Genomic DNA, 15,292 nt, shown 5'->3' on the forward strand with positions numbered 1-15,292 from the left:
CAGCTAGAGACTGACAAATAATTTTGTTCTAAGGCAGGATATAGTTTTCAGCTTAGGCGGCTGAGAACGTTTCACTGATGATCCTGTTCACTATTTGTTTTCCGTGGAATCCAATCACACGTGGGTAAGGACACAAAGCAGGGACCTTCCCACACTCTGCAGCCCCTACGCATACCCATTAAAGCCTCCTTGTCCCCACACCTTCCCGGACAGAGAGATCTAATCAAGACTCATCCTCCGCCCAGAGCTTTCTTTTTTTTTTTTTTTTTTTTTTTTTTTTTTTTTTTTTTTTTTTTGGGACAGAGAGAGACAGAGCATGAACGGGGGAGGGGCAGAGAGAGAGGGAGACACAGAATCGGAAACAGGCTCCAGGCTCCGAGCCATCAGCCCAGAGCCTGACGCGGGGCTCGAACCCACGGACTGTGAGATCGTGACCTGGCTGAAGTCGGACGCTTAACCGACTGCGCCACCCAGGCGCCCCCGCCCAGAGCTTTCTAAAACACACTCTGTACTACACTAAGCCAGATAAAGAGCCTGGACACATTTTATTAGTCACTTCTGTAGTTCTGTATCCCCCCACATGATCAACTTGCTGGAAGCATGGTAGGTGTAAGAGGGTTTCTCATTGTGGTCTTTGCCCTGGCTCAAAGTCTCCTGGGTTTTGTCCCCCTAACATCTTACTCTCAGGATTTCTCTGGACCAATAATAACACCCCCCTCCTTTCCATTCTCTAGCGTGGCTCCTGCTCCCTTGAATGAAAGGCAGCTCCCACTAAAGGAGCTAGAATATGCCCGGCAAGCAGTGCTGGGTACTATTGAGTCCATTGTTTGCTCTCGGCACTGTGGAGCCAAATCGCATTTTATAGCACAGTGTGTTCTAGGAATCCCACTTCACCAGGACAACAGACCTTCTCTAATGCTTTCCTCTTTTCCCCATTTGCCGCTGTCACAGGCAGCGCCACACAGTCCTGCGGCAGGCAATTATAATCCACTTCTCTCCAAGGCTCTGCTCTCGCCCATTTCCAAGGGACCACAAGGCATCAGCTGCCATATTAAACAGACACTAACGACACCACGCGTGACCAGCCAAAGCAGTCAACGTGATGGTGTGTTGAAGATCGAATACCTTTGAGGGGCTGGACTCAGGAGTTCAGAAGTGGCCTCCCTTGCGGGAGGTTTGTAAGAAATCCAGCTAAAACTATACTTGGTGCTTTGGCAAGTGTTTAAAGGTAAATGAGGTGACTTGTGTTTCAAGTGAATGTATTAGTAAGAGCTTCCCGATACAGTCACCAAAAAATAGGTCTGATACAGAGTTACATAACGTATAATGTGCTATTCGAATGCACGAGATACACTTATTTTTCCTCTATAGGTTTCAAGGCGGTTTGCAAACTAGTAAGGCTGCCCCTGTTTTCCAAGTGGAGAACTGTCCTTCGGTGACTCACAAGGATTCTTGGCAATGAATGAGTGCTGGCTCCAACACAGCCAACTCCTCCTGGACCCTTGTCTGTGCAGAGAGCTGCTTTTCTCCTGGAGACGGGATCTCCATCGTGGCTTATTTATCCCTACACCCGATCCACATAAATCTTACTTCAACTTTCTAGTGTATTTTGGCAATGGCTGCATGAACAGGTTTCCATTTCGGTCACCTCTGCCCAACATGTGGCACTACTTATGAAATCGTTTTCTAGTGCATTGGTAAAACCGTCCCATTATTAACACCTTCCTGTAATTAAGGGTAAGTGATTTTCCCCCCACTGGGGTAAAAAGGGTTTGGGGAGAGAAACTGACCTGCCCTTGCAAGTTGAGAAGCTGATGTGGGTGGACCCGTCTCCTGGTAGATAGGATACAGACTAATGCCCCATCTAAGACACAGGCCCTCTCGCCTTCCACCTTTTGGGGCTCTTACCTGGCTTGTTCCATGGCCTGGTGCAGCTATGCTGAGCGATGGAAAACAGGCCCAAGCTCGGAGGATTTCATTTCACACCAAACCGTTATCTGTCATGGGGAGGGGCTAAGTCACTGGTGCCGGACTGCCCCATGGATCTTTTATACGCACCACCCCATTTTGTCCTTACAAGACACGGTGGCACCTGTCTTTGCCCTGGTTTGGGAAAAGTGGAGAAATATTCTCCTCTTGAATAAAAAGAGAGTCGATGTAAAGTTGCGTGTTCTTATCCTTCTGCCCACCTCTTGCACTTTGTAACTTTCAGCTTGGCAAACTGAAACATGTTGAAAAGGACAGTTGGCTACCAAATCTTTTTTTTTTTTTTTTTTAAAGAAATGTGAACGTCAGAGGAAGCCTCGGGCTCTGAATAGAGTTATTTTACACATTCTGGGAAATTTTAAAGAATAGGAACAAAGACCGTGGCTCCCCTTGCAGTGGTCTTTCCAGGTGAATCAGTAATTCTGTGACTGGTGTCAATGACCAGGGGCTGGGCGGGGGGGGGGGGGGGGGGGGGGGGTCTGCACTTTTTACTTTTTGTTGTCACCATTCTTCAGGTTAATGGAAATGACCTAGTCCAGATCTGTAGACACGATCCTGTGACAGACTCTGGGGAGAGTCCTTGTGGCGAACATCAGGCAGGTATTTGTTTTAAAGCCCTACCCTAGCTGTCAGAAAGCTGATGGTTCCTGATACTTTAACTTGTCAGTCCAGACATCCTAATTCCTGAGTGGGATTATTGATGATGCTGTTGTAGGGGGCCTGTGTTTAATTGCAAACAGGAAGCTGACAGAGCAAGCTTGTTGTGATTACATCCTCTGAGATACCTATTATGTCTGAATTCAATAATCAGGTCAAAACTTAGGGGTAGGAGGGAAGGAGACTGTGCAAGAGACGAGAGAAGAGAGGCAGCGAGTCCATGGTCACTTGCAGAGAAAGGCAGAGGCCTGGGTTCAAGTCCAAAGTTCACCACGCACTAGGTGCATGACCTCAGGCAAACCACTTAACCTCCCTGTGCCTCAGTTTCCCCCTCTGTAAAACGGCGTAGTAGTAGTATCTGCCTCCGGGTTGCTGTGAGGATAAACGAGTCAATATGTATAAATTGCTTTAAGGGCCTGTTATATAGTAAGTGCTAGATAAGTATTTCCTATTTTTACTCTTTTTCCCCAAAATCTGTTCATGTAAGCATGCTGATGAGGCATAAGCTGCAAAAAGAATGTGTGTGTGTGCATGCATGTGTGTGTGCGTGTACTCACTTGAAAATATCAAGCGGAACTGATTCTACACTTGAATTGGCTTCTATTGCCTGCCTGTTTTGACACCTTCTCTACACCCAAAGCTTTGTCACCCTCCTCTTCCCCATTCCTCCTTGAGGGTCTTGTGCGTACATTTTCATTGGCCATGGCCTGTCTCTCACCTAAATGAGGCTTTACAAACTCCATAAAGCCCCTCGCTTTTCAGATCGCCCAAAACAGAGACTATAGCCTAATTATGTTTGCATTCAGAGTTACTTGTTGAATGTGCCAGTGGATGCCAATATTTAAAAACAAGGCTAACCCAACTCCTCTCTTGACAATATTGGATTCCCGTCCTTAAGGGTGAGAATTGTAGGCACGAAGCTGTTTGGGAAACTGGGTTGCCCGAGGACTACCTGATCAGAATCTCCAGGGTTGAGGCCTGGGAACCCATAAGTGTCAAATATCCCTCAGGTGACTGTAATGACCAGTTAGTCTTGGGGGCCTCTGATTTCATCAGTCATTCTGAGAAGGACTTTCCTCGTGTGTGAGGTGATCAGACAATCAAGCTTCTGTGCCCAGGTTTTGGTGCAGACCAAAGGGTGTCATACGTTTTTATACAGTGCAAAAAAAAAAAGCCCAGGTCTACCAAAGACGCTGTTCATGCTGTCAGGTGCACAGCACCTGGATGCCATGGAAGGTCTCGGGGCCCCAGAGGTGTCTGCTGGGCACATGTGGACAGGTCACTGGAGAAAACCTTGCCTTCCATATCGTCTTTGCTTCTGCAGTGATTCAGGAAAGCCAGTTAAAGGCAAGGCTTCAAGCCCATGGAGCCTGACACGGGGCTCTCTGTATCATTAGATACTATTAACATTAGCACCTTTAGAGTATTATTTCACAGACCTGGTTTCAAGTTCACGGACTAAAAGGTGGTGTGGTGGTGTCGGATAACCTGGGACAGGATCCTTCCCTTGGTAATCTCTCCTTTCTTAAAATAATCCAGACCTGCTGACCGTGTGAAACTTGTAACTAACCTTTAGTAGCCGATACGTTTATTTCGCTAAGATAAAACCAAAGGGGCTCAGCAGTCATCACAGGAATAAATACCATGGAAATTAATGACCTGATGCTGGCGAGGATGGGGAGAAACGGGAACCGTCTTGCACTGTTGGTGGGAATGCAAACTGGTGCAGCCACTCTGGAAAACAGTGTGGAGGTTCCTCAAAAAATTAAAAGTAGACCTACCCTAAGACCCAGCAACAGCACTGCTAGGAATTTACCCAAGGGATACAGGAGTACTGATGCAAAGGGGCACTTGTACCCCAATGTTTATAGCAGCACTCTCAACAATAGCCAAATTATGGAAAGAGCCTAAATGTCCATCAACTGATGAATGGATAAAGAAATTGTGGTTTATATACACAATGGAGTACTACGTGGCAATGAGAAAGAATGAAATATGGCCCTTTGTAGCAACATGGATGGAACTGGAGAGTGTGATGCTAAGTGAAATAAGCCATACAGAGAAAGACAGATACCATATGGTTTCACTCTTATGTGGATCCTGAGAAACTTAACAGAAACCCATGGGGGAGGGGAAGGAAAAAAAAAGAGGTTAGAGTGGAAGAGAGCCAAAGCATAAGAAACTCTTAAAAACTGAAAACAAACTGAGGGTTGATGGGGGGTGGGAGGGAGGGGAGGGTGGGTGATAGGTATTCAGGAGGGCACCTGTTGGGATGAGCACTGGGTGTTGTATGGAAACCAATTTGACAATAAACTTCATATACTGAAAAAAAAAAAACAAAAAAACAAATTAATGACCTGAAATAACTGAGGGACGGTTATAACGTGTGTTTTTAAATGACAATGGCTGAGGGGCGCCTGGGTGGCTCAGTCGGTTGGGCGTCCGACTTCGGCTCAGGTCACGATCTCACGGTCCGTGAGTTCGAGCCCCGCGTCGGGCTCTGGGCTGATGGCTCAGAGCCTGGAGCCTGCTTCCGATTCTGTGTCTCCCTCTCTCTCTGCCCCTCCCCTGTTCATGCTCTGTCTCTCTCTGTCTCAAAAATAAATAAAAACGTTAAAAAAAAAAAAAATTAAATGACAATGGCTGAAAATGCCTCTGGACTGATAAACTCTTCAACCGCCAACCCCTTTCCACTCAAATCCTGAAGGAATGCCATTGCTTATTTTTCTGTTTGTACAAGGTTAGGATCCATCACTGATTTAAATACGATCGTAAGATGCCCGTGAGCAGGGACACGAGTCACAGCCAACCGAATTGAGTCCCTGATGTCACCACCCCGAAGGTAGGTAGGTAGGCTTTGGCGGCGAGGCGTCTGTGAAAGTGCATGAACGTTGGTTGAGCATTCTGATTCTTGTTTGGATACCATTCCGTGCGCTGAAAATTTATAGCTGATACGCGGTATGAGTGACATGGGGGAAAACTCTTGTGAATTTTGCATACGTGATGGATTGCATTTCTGCCGTTATTAGAAAAGCACTAACGTGCCACACTCTGTTAACACTATCTGGATATTCATACCTCATTAGAAGAGGAGAGTGTCATTTCTCACTTATTATTGTAAATAAAATCATTTTTGTCACGTGTCTCCAGTTCCAACTCTGTTTACATTTTGTTTCTCTGGTCAGTGTTGGCAGAGGTGAAGAGAAAATTAGCCTCTGCGACGTGCCCCACCCCCCCAACCCAGTCAGAGGCTGGGCAACAGGGGGGCATTGTGGGTCCCAGCAGAAGCCACCCCCACAGTGGCTCCCCATCCTTCCCTGCCTTCTAAATGTCATGAGGGTTTCACGGAAGTTTAGACTTCTCCAGAAGATAAACATAATCATCCAGATCCTTCTGCTTCTTATCTCTCTTGAGGCTTTAGCCTCAATTGTGTTCTAGTATCTGAGATCTCCATACGCTATGGGTCACACACAGAATTCGCCCATTGAGACTAATTCCTCAGTCTTCAAAGGGTACAAGGTTATAAAGCAACCTCTTAGTAGATCCCTGGCTATCTTAAGGGAATTTAGTATGCAATTCTCCTCCCCTAATTTTCAGAGACCCCTAAGAGGACAGACCATGTCCATTTTGTTGCTAGCTTATAAAGAGTTTTAGTTTCAGTTAGTTGATCCACTGAGAGCCTGAAAAGTGCTTATTTGGGCTTCCCATCAGCCAGCACCAAGAGCGTTTAAATTAGTGGTTTAAAATATCGTACGTACAACATCAGGCTTTAGTTACCGTACACTTCTTTCTAGAAGTCAGAACTGCACACAGAGAAGACTCGGCCTGTCCAATTACTCCTTTAGTTTCCAAGGCAGCATTCATGTAAGAACAGAGTTTAAACTGTTTCTGGATAATGACAAAACCGTTGTGGTTATCCACTGTGGCTTATGGAACAGAACGGTGCAGAGTAGTACTGTTTTAAGTACTACTGTACTTTAAGTACTGTACTTAAGTACTTTAAGTACTTTAAGTACTACGGTACAGCCAAGGAGAAAAGAGTTGTGTTCTTCTATCTTCTGTTGACTTGGTATAATCTGTGGGCAGGCCCGTTCGTTCCGTGGCCTCAGTTTCCCAGGGAAAAGGGGATTTTAGGAAACATATCTTAAAACCCTCCAGCTGAAGAAGCAGTTATCAAGAAACAAAATGTATTATTTAAGCACAACAGCAGTGCCTCCATGGTCCATACCATTATATTTATGGACTACACGCTGAAAAGAGCTTTGAGTGTAATACAAACACGGGGAGGCCTGTTTTGCAATTCTTGACGATTGAAAACCCAGAGATGTGTCAGCAGCCGTGGTGACCCTCCAGAGCCCATTCACAAAGTTGTCTGTATACAATGACACGCACCGCGTCTGTCCTCCACAGCAGGAGCTTGAAACTTTCCTCCGTACCCCACCCCAACGTGAGTCTTCCGCTCCAGTGTGACAAGCAATGTGATATTCACTGAAACGCGCCATGAGCCTCGAGAACCACTGTTGAGCCGACATGGACGTGACAGCTAAATGGACAGTATCGAGAGTGTGCCAGCCTTCCCTGGAAGCAAGAGTTAAGGTCCATAAATCAAACCTCGAGTACAGCAGAGAAGAAAGCTGTCAACGAGGGGGAAGGCGTTCTAACTGGCCCTAGCTGTGCTACGTGAAGCCTGGCTGTGCGGATACCGACAAGAGCTCTGGAACTAACTCAAGACCCATCAGCCCAGAACTAGACAGTCAAGTTCCAGAGCTGCCAGACATCCCTGTGTGCAGGTGCAAATGTAAGTGATAGGAGAGATGGTCCTACACAATCACCAGGACAGCCACGCCACCAGAGTGCCCCAGCACTGGGGCATGCACAGTGATAAGGTGGAACGCTTTTGCAGATGGCATTCATTTGCAGCCCCTAAACACATTTTAGCCCCTCTGAAAGAGTAGCTTACATATTGCAAGGGTCTCGGTATAATATCCCTTAATTAACGGTGCTAATCATGTTCCCTCCTTATTTGCAGAATGCTTTGCATTCATGGGTGTTGACTCAAGGGATTATTCAGCTTCTTTTATGAAGTATCAGATGTATAGCAGTTTACATCATTGGATCCTCTCCTCTGGTTTAGATCCAAAGACGTTATTAGCCAGTCTTAATGCTTGCTTCTTAGTAATACTGTTATGAAATAAAAGCTTCTGTTGCAGAAGCTTCCTTAATAGATAAAAACAAAGGCCTTTTCTTAATCAGTACATTAATATTAATCAAATAGTTAAGTAAGGAGAAGAAAATGGCAACCGCTTTGAAACCTAGGCCTTTTCACCTTGAGAATTTATACCAACCGCTAATTTCTGATAACATGCCCCCCCCCCCCCCACACACACATCTGTTGACAGGTTAGGAGTTAATTCTTCAGAGTTACTTTCATATGTTTGAATACTGAAAAACAAACAAATAGGAATGTAGCGTGAATACACTGAGTGGGTTTAGCACATGCCTTGGCTAGGAATCCAATTAGGATGACCTGGGAGAACAGGATCAAAGCAAATATTTCCATAGAACTGAACACGAGGCTTTTCAGCAGCATCGCTATGCCGTGGCTCTCCACAGAACACCTGGTACACAGGCCCGCTATTACCTACCATTTCTGTAACACCACTGGAATAAAAAAGGACAGGTTTTCTTCTAAGCTAATAGATTTCTTTTAAATCCTTTAAAAATCTTCCTAGAGTAGTAGCGCAAAGGTGAAGCCAAAGCAGGGAGCAAACAGGATGACTTAATGGAAATCAGGCAACAAGTCTGGGGGGAAAAAAATAGGTTCGGAACTGAAAATAAATTGAATATATAACACCTTTCCATCCTGTTCCCTTTTCTTTTTGTTTCTCGTGGCAATCTATATTTATGGAAAAGTCAGTTGATTGCTTATCAGGCTGAAGCTTGTGTTTGCTCAGACTAGTGATAATGAACAGTAAAAAGAGGTGGGAATTGGCTGCATTGTGAGGAGGTGGAATCAGGGAAAACTGGGTGGGTGGGCTCAGGACCGGTGTCTAGAGCCCAACGCTGGGTTTGCAAAGCGCTGTATTTCTCCCTCTGCCGCGGTGTCAACTGGAGGGGGGGTGGTGTGAGGATAAGGATCTGGTCTCCAGGCCATCTGGAAAGGCGTCCGGCTCCGGGAGAGAGCGCCCAGTGATTCCGTCGTCACAGCGCTCCGGTCCAGACGACAAGGGGTCTGAGGCCTTGCTCTGCGGGCAGTGGGGCCCGTCAGCCAGTGGCAGCACCAACTCAGAGCTTCTTAGAAAGGCCGCATGTTACCAGGGTGGCCGGTGTAACATTCACGTTTGAGAGGCGCTGGCCAAAAGGACATAGAGACGTCAGCTACGAGGACACGTCGAGCGTGGATTACAAAACATGAGGCTGTCTTGGAAAATGGAGCAGGTTCTCGAGACAGCTGGCTGACTGCACTGTAGGGATGTGAGCATATCTGTCGGCAGTTTGTCTTTCATAAGGCATGCCATCAGAGTGTCTCAGGGAAGTAGTTACTTGCACCTTGACGGGCTTGTACTTCTAGAGTCACAGGAGCCCAGTGTTGGCCTAGTGGCCCCAAGGCCACGTAGGCAAATGGAGCTGAGGTAAGACAGCTGGGAGATAAGGAGAATGACACCAATCTGAACGGCCTTTCAGATTATGGCTATGCTCAGGTTTCAGACCTCTGACTCCAGGAAACCAAGACCCCGCCCTGGGTTTCCAGCACATGCTTATTACTGAAATGACTTCTCATTTTACGAAAGCTTCCTGCTTCTAAAAAACTTCATAGACCTTTGAACCAGGGTGCCTGGGTGGCTCTGTCGGTTAAGCGGCTGACTCCTGATGTCGGCTCAGGTCACGATCTCATGGTTCGTGAGATAGAGCCCCGAGCTGGGCTCTGCACTGACAGTATGAAGCCTGCTTGGGATCCTTTCTCTGTCCCTGTCTCTCTGCCCCTCCCCTGCTCGCACACCCACTCTCTCTGTCTCTCCAAATAAAGAAACCTTTACAAACACAATCTTAATCGTAACAGCCTCGCGAGATAGCTCAGTACTGTGTTTCTCTGATTCTAAAAGGCAAATGAGGGTTTCTGCCATCACCCCTGTGGTTTCCATGGACAGCAGAGCTAGACGGGGCCAGGAAGATGGGAGGATAAAAAGACAGCCCTCCACGGAGCATTCCACTGCCACATCTGAATGGCATCTCCAGGCATACAGGGAGAGACTAGACTGGCCCTTGTCTTTACTTTCCTACCCTGGCTGCCATTTTCTAGGTCAATCAAGTCCATGTGTGGAAAAAGCTTCTCACATAGTTTCCTATTATAACAGCAAAGGGTTAGGCTGCAGATAAACCCTCTGCCACTTCACTTTTTGTGCCAAAGTCTAAAAGCAGTAAATCCCAAGCTGGAGAAACATTGACTAGAAATGGTGATATCACAGTAATTACAAATCTGTTTTTGTCCTTGTAAACGTTTTGATGATATGATCTCAGTCCTGTTTGGCAGGGAGAACCCATCCTAAGAGTCAGTGAGAGGCCTCTTCTGAGAAATACACAAGGAAACTGCACACTGCATCCATGCCCTAGATTGTGCCCGGGCCTGGGAAAGAGGATGGGGAAGGAGATTCCTCAATGATTCCAGAGACCAACCTTGATAAGAAAAGGCCACCCAGTTGGAAGGAGTGCCTTCGACGGGAATAAACCAGAAGAGTAAACGTATTACTGAAAGAAAGCCTTGAGTCTATTCCAGCTTTTCCAGTACCCAAGTTATTTCTTGGAAATGTTAGGGACCAAAGGGAATTCTTTTTTCCTGTCTCGACAAGGTACATTTCAATTTCATCTGCATGAGAAATGCAGCAGAGAACACGGGCTGCCATATAATCAAAGATCCTCCAGATGTACTTCAAGAGTTGCCCAAAAGATTAAAGAATTTAAGAAAGAAGTAGAGGAGAAGAGAGAATTTGCAAAATCCAACACAAAAGTGAAAGGGGCTGCTGTGGCCATGAATTTGACCATGCTGGAGACTTGATTAGGAGCAGTGAAGCTTGACTACATTATCTCCAGGCATTTGCTTGCCTTATCCTACTGTCCTATTTACTTTTCTGCTTCTTCCAGCACAGACTAGTGTCAGCGTGTGGGGGTGGTATTTCTGCTACCTAATCTGCGTTCAACAGCCCTGGAAGGTCAGGAAAGTAGTCCAATCATAGACCTTTGGGGGAAGATCTAATAGTTATCACACGTTGATCCGTCTTGACTGTGTGTTGATAGGTCTTGACCACTCTGAATGTAAAACAGAAATTCTGGCCCTTACTTAGAAATGTAACAAGCCTAGATGCTAAGGGTAAGTGTATACAGCCTATTTTGGTTCAAGAGTAATGGGAATTATTCCAGAAAGAAAAAAAAAGTTATTTTCAGCAGAAACTAAACCAAGAGAAAAAAACCAAGAGGCTGACACCCTTGTGCAGTTTTGAAGATAACCCCAGAAAAGGTGAGAGTAGAGGAGGGAGTTCCAGGTGGTGGGGAACCTGCCATAAGCTGGGTCCTTTCACTCATGTGCCACATGGGAAGGAAGGGGGTATGACTGAATCCAGGGGTCCTGAGAGTTTTCCAGAAACGTTTGTACAATTTAGTTAGCTATAAAATAGGAAGGTAACACTTCTCTGACTTAAAGAAATTCAGTGATAAGCCTAACAGGAAAAGCGAGCATCATCCCATGGTAGTTAAAAGGTGAAACTCGCATCATCTTGAAAGAGAAAAGCAGGGCACCTGGGTGGTTCAGTCGGTTGAACATCCAACTTTGGCTCAGGTCGTGATCTCGTGGTCCATGAGTTTGAGCCCCACATCAGGCTCAGCTGCTGTCAGCACAGAGCCTGCTTCAGATCCTCTGAACCCCTCTCTCTGACCTTCCCCATTTTCACTCTCTCAAAAATAAATAAGCATTTAAAAAGAGAGAGAAAATCCAGTATTTGTTTGGGTGTAGAGGGGGATAAAAACTTCAACTTTATGATATGCTTGCTCCTTGGGCTTTGTGAGTATTCAAACAGACATACACGCACAGAATTTCAATGTTAAGAATGAAAAATGATGCCATCTCCCAAATAACAACAAAAAAATGTCAGGGCAAGGGTTCAAGCAGCATTGACGCAGCAGCCTCTGGAGTTACCAGTCTAGGGAGTGGAAGACAGAGAGTGTATGAAGTAGTACTGAATGGAAGGCCCTCACCACCGTGGATTTCTCACCACTCAGCCAGAGACAGGTCCTGTGTCCCCAAACACGATGCAGAAACCAGCTCTGTTCAGAGCATAAAGTGATGAAGACCTCCGTAAGTTTTGCTCTGATCTACCAGGATCTGCAAACGGTCAAACTCCACCTCCAAAGAAGTCCAAATTCTTCTGGCATCCTCGTGTGTGATATTTGCCCTTTTTAAATTTTATCTACTTGTTTGCTTCCTTAGTTTCTTTGAACAGATGTATGGACACGTTTTGGTGGCAAATTCCCTAGAGTCGAAGGTAAACAAGAGGGAGAAAACAAGTGTTTTCTGACCTCTGTTAATGAAAGACAAAGGGACAGTCAGGTCCTTTAAAAAGGCTACCAAAAATGATACATGTATATCAAGACGCTGGGAGGCAGGGCTCCTGGGAAGAAATAAAAACTCCATAGGGAATGAAGAAAAGGCAAATGCTGAATGTCCTATAGCAGATACTCGACTTGCCAAAGAGGTGGCCAGATTACTGACTTCTATAAACACCAGAATATGGGTCAGTTACAGTAGCGTGGTTCCTAGAACTTTACATGATCTGGTGAGCAAATATGGTCTGTAAAGGATGGAAGAAACCATGATCTCAAACGCCCCACCCGAGCAAATGGGCAACCATCAATGCATTTACCAACACAAGACATGAGCTACTTCTTCTGCACACGAGACTACCTACCTGGATAACTAAGGCATCTTGAAGAACTTAAAAGTTTTCTTCTGCCCTAGATACCCATTCATGTGGAAGATGTTACCAAGTTCACTCTAACTGTTAATTAGCGTTTGAACTTGTAATGACAATTAACTCCGAGCTTGGTACTGACAAAACGAACTTGTGTGGGTGGCCTCTTAGCACAGGAACACGCACCGTAATTAACCCTTTATGGAGTCCTGTTAGTCTGGGGTTGCTGCCTTTTGAGAATGACCTCGGATGCTAGTTATCATTTAAAAAATACAATAATAATAGTTTTGAAAACTCTGCTTCTCTCCTCCCCAACACACCATAGACATACTAGGACTTCTGAAAACAGACACAACATGTTTAGATGAAACACCTGTGGCATTCATTTGAATTCCGATTTTGAATATTTAAAATGCAATGGACATGGCGATCGTCACTAATTAGCATGTCGTGTAGCCAGGCCTGCTTGTGATTCAACTGTTTCTGTGTTTGCCCTCCGCCCCCTACCACCCATCGCTGCTGATCCACATGAATGTTATCAAGTCTTTGCCGCCTGAGGAAGACATGACCCACATCTGACTCCTTTATTTTGCCCCAGTTAGTATCAAGTGGGGCAGGACAGTCTCGACTGTGAGTCATTCACGTCGCCGTCTTACTGTTCGCATGACTGTGAACTTCACCGTCGTGGAGATGGATTGAGGGCTTTGACATCAGTTCAATGTTGCTAATGGAAAATATTATTTACACAAGACTTTTTCCTGTCTGCATTCAGCCATGCAGAAATACGCTGTCACCTAAGTGCCAAAAGATGCTGATCTGAAGTAGAAGTTGTTGGCTGGCTTTGGTGCCAGTCAGGTGAGAATAAATGGCCAAGGAAGACACAAGTGGAAAATGATGGTTTGGGCCAAGCTTTTCTCTCTCCCTCTGTCTCTCCCTCATTCTTGAAATTAGGTATGTAACGCATGCATACACACATCGGTCTCCATGAAATATGCCTGATTACAAGCAAACAGGGAATCGTGGGGCAAAACTCTGTGCAGCTTCAAAGCCTCACCCCCTCATCTTGCCACGTCATGGTTCTGACAGTGAGAGACGGAGATGAAGAGTTCATTTCTTCTCGGTTTCAGAGTATTGACAAGGGACCAGCCCCTCCCAGCAGAAATGACTTGAAAAAAGCTAGGAATCAGGGGATCTGTGTGAATGCCTGAAGCAGGAGTTTATCTAGTGATAGACAGTGTATCCAGTGGTCTCCATTGGTGGAGACAACACACAGGTGCGGGCCAGAAAATGGCCTCCCTGCTGCAAAGTTTTTAATGACAGAGTGCAGTTGGCCTGCATTTATCATAGTAGTATTTTACTCACTTTACCACATGGAAAGCGGCATTTGAAACGAATGCGAATGAAAAGCATGATAATGGATGCTTTTTCCAATTACTATAGATTAATTCATTCTAATTGTGTATTAATTACTTACATATTTAATATATATTAATAGAATTATAATTTCCAATTAATTGTACTGCTATATATATATCTTAGTGTTAGCATAACCACATGGCTTGAAAACAATGAGTTTTTGAATCGTAGCTTATTATGTGAAGAAAATATCAGACTGAGCATGTAAAGAAGATGGGTATTTTACCTAACCAAGATGTTACAGTAGAAGAAAAGGAGTTCTACTTAACAAAATACAAAGTTTAGACGCACCTGGGTGGCTCAGTCAGTTAAGCGTTCAATTTTTAGTTTCTGTTCAGGCCATGATCTCATGGTTTGTGGGTTCAAGCCCTGTGTCAGCCTGTGTGCTAACCACATGGAACCTGTTTAGGATTCTCTCTCTCTCTGTCTCTCTCTCTCTCTCTCTCTCTGTCTCTCTCTCTCTGCCCTTCCCCACTTCTGTATGCGTGCTCTCTCGCTCTTTCTCTCTCAAAATAAATTAATTAAAAAAAAACAGTTTAGCACAAAGAAACAAGATGAACCTTAATGGGAAGTAAGACTTAACACAATTAACAAGGAGATCAGAAAATTCTCAAGAACGCTTACTCAACACACTAAAGATTAGCTAAAGCAATATAATGCATTCTGTGTCTAGTGTTAATTTATGACGCACTGGAAAGAACAACTGATGTGACTGATGACCTAAATAATTAGCTTTTATATAAAAATCAAAAGGTTAAAGGCCAGAAGTGAAATAGAAACTAAAATATAAAGTCTGTGGACTTCAAAGACCTCTAAATAATTCAAGGTGGGCATCTGCCACTGACAGAAATGGTGTCACCAACTCTAGTAATGAAAATCAAGTTACTGAAGGAAACCCATCAGTTACTGAAGGAAATCATTAGTCATTTTATGTTTATGTGTGATTTGAGGAGAATTAATCAGGCACACATTTTTTAAAAAGTCACACATGTCGGCATTAGAGAAATTTTTAAATTTTTTTTTTCAACATTTATTTATTTTTGAGACAGAGAGAGAACATGAACAGGGGAGGGGCAGAGACAGAGGGAGACACAGAATCTGAAACAGGCTGCAGGCTCTGAGCGGTCAGCACAGAGCCCGACGCGGGGCTCGAACTCACAGACCGTGAGATCATGACCTGAGCCAAAGTCCCAAAGTCGGACGCTTAACCGACCAAGCCACCCAGGCGCCCCGAGAAATTTTTAAATGTGCTGCAATGAGGGGCACCTGGGTGG

At 45.0% G+C, this 15,292-nt stretch overlaps 1 protein-coding gene and 1 long non-coding RNA gene across 4 annotated transcripts in view; one reads left to right on the forward strand and one right to left on the reverse strand.

The window, feature by feature from the left end:
- The window catches only part of SEMA6A (semaphorin 6A), a 135,423-nt gene that overhangs the window by 20,695 nt on the left and 99,436 nt on the right, over positions 1-15,292 (forward strand). The gene's annotated exons all lie outside the window — the stretch shown is intronic.
- The window catches only part of LOC132681654 (uncharacterized), a 118,304-nt gene that overhangs the window by 8,416 nt on the left and 94,596 nt on the right, over positions 1-15,292 (reverse strand). The gene's annotated exons all lie outside the window — the stretch shown is intronic.

Source organism: Panthera onca, chromosome A1 (genome assembly GCF_046562875.1).
Source record: "Panthera onca isolate mPanOnc1 chromosome A1, mPanOnc1 haplotype 2, whole genome shotgun sequence".
Taxonomy (NCBI): domain Eukaryota; kingdom Metazoa; phylum Chordata; class Mammalia; order Carnivora; family Felidae; genus Panthera; species Panthera onca.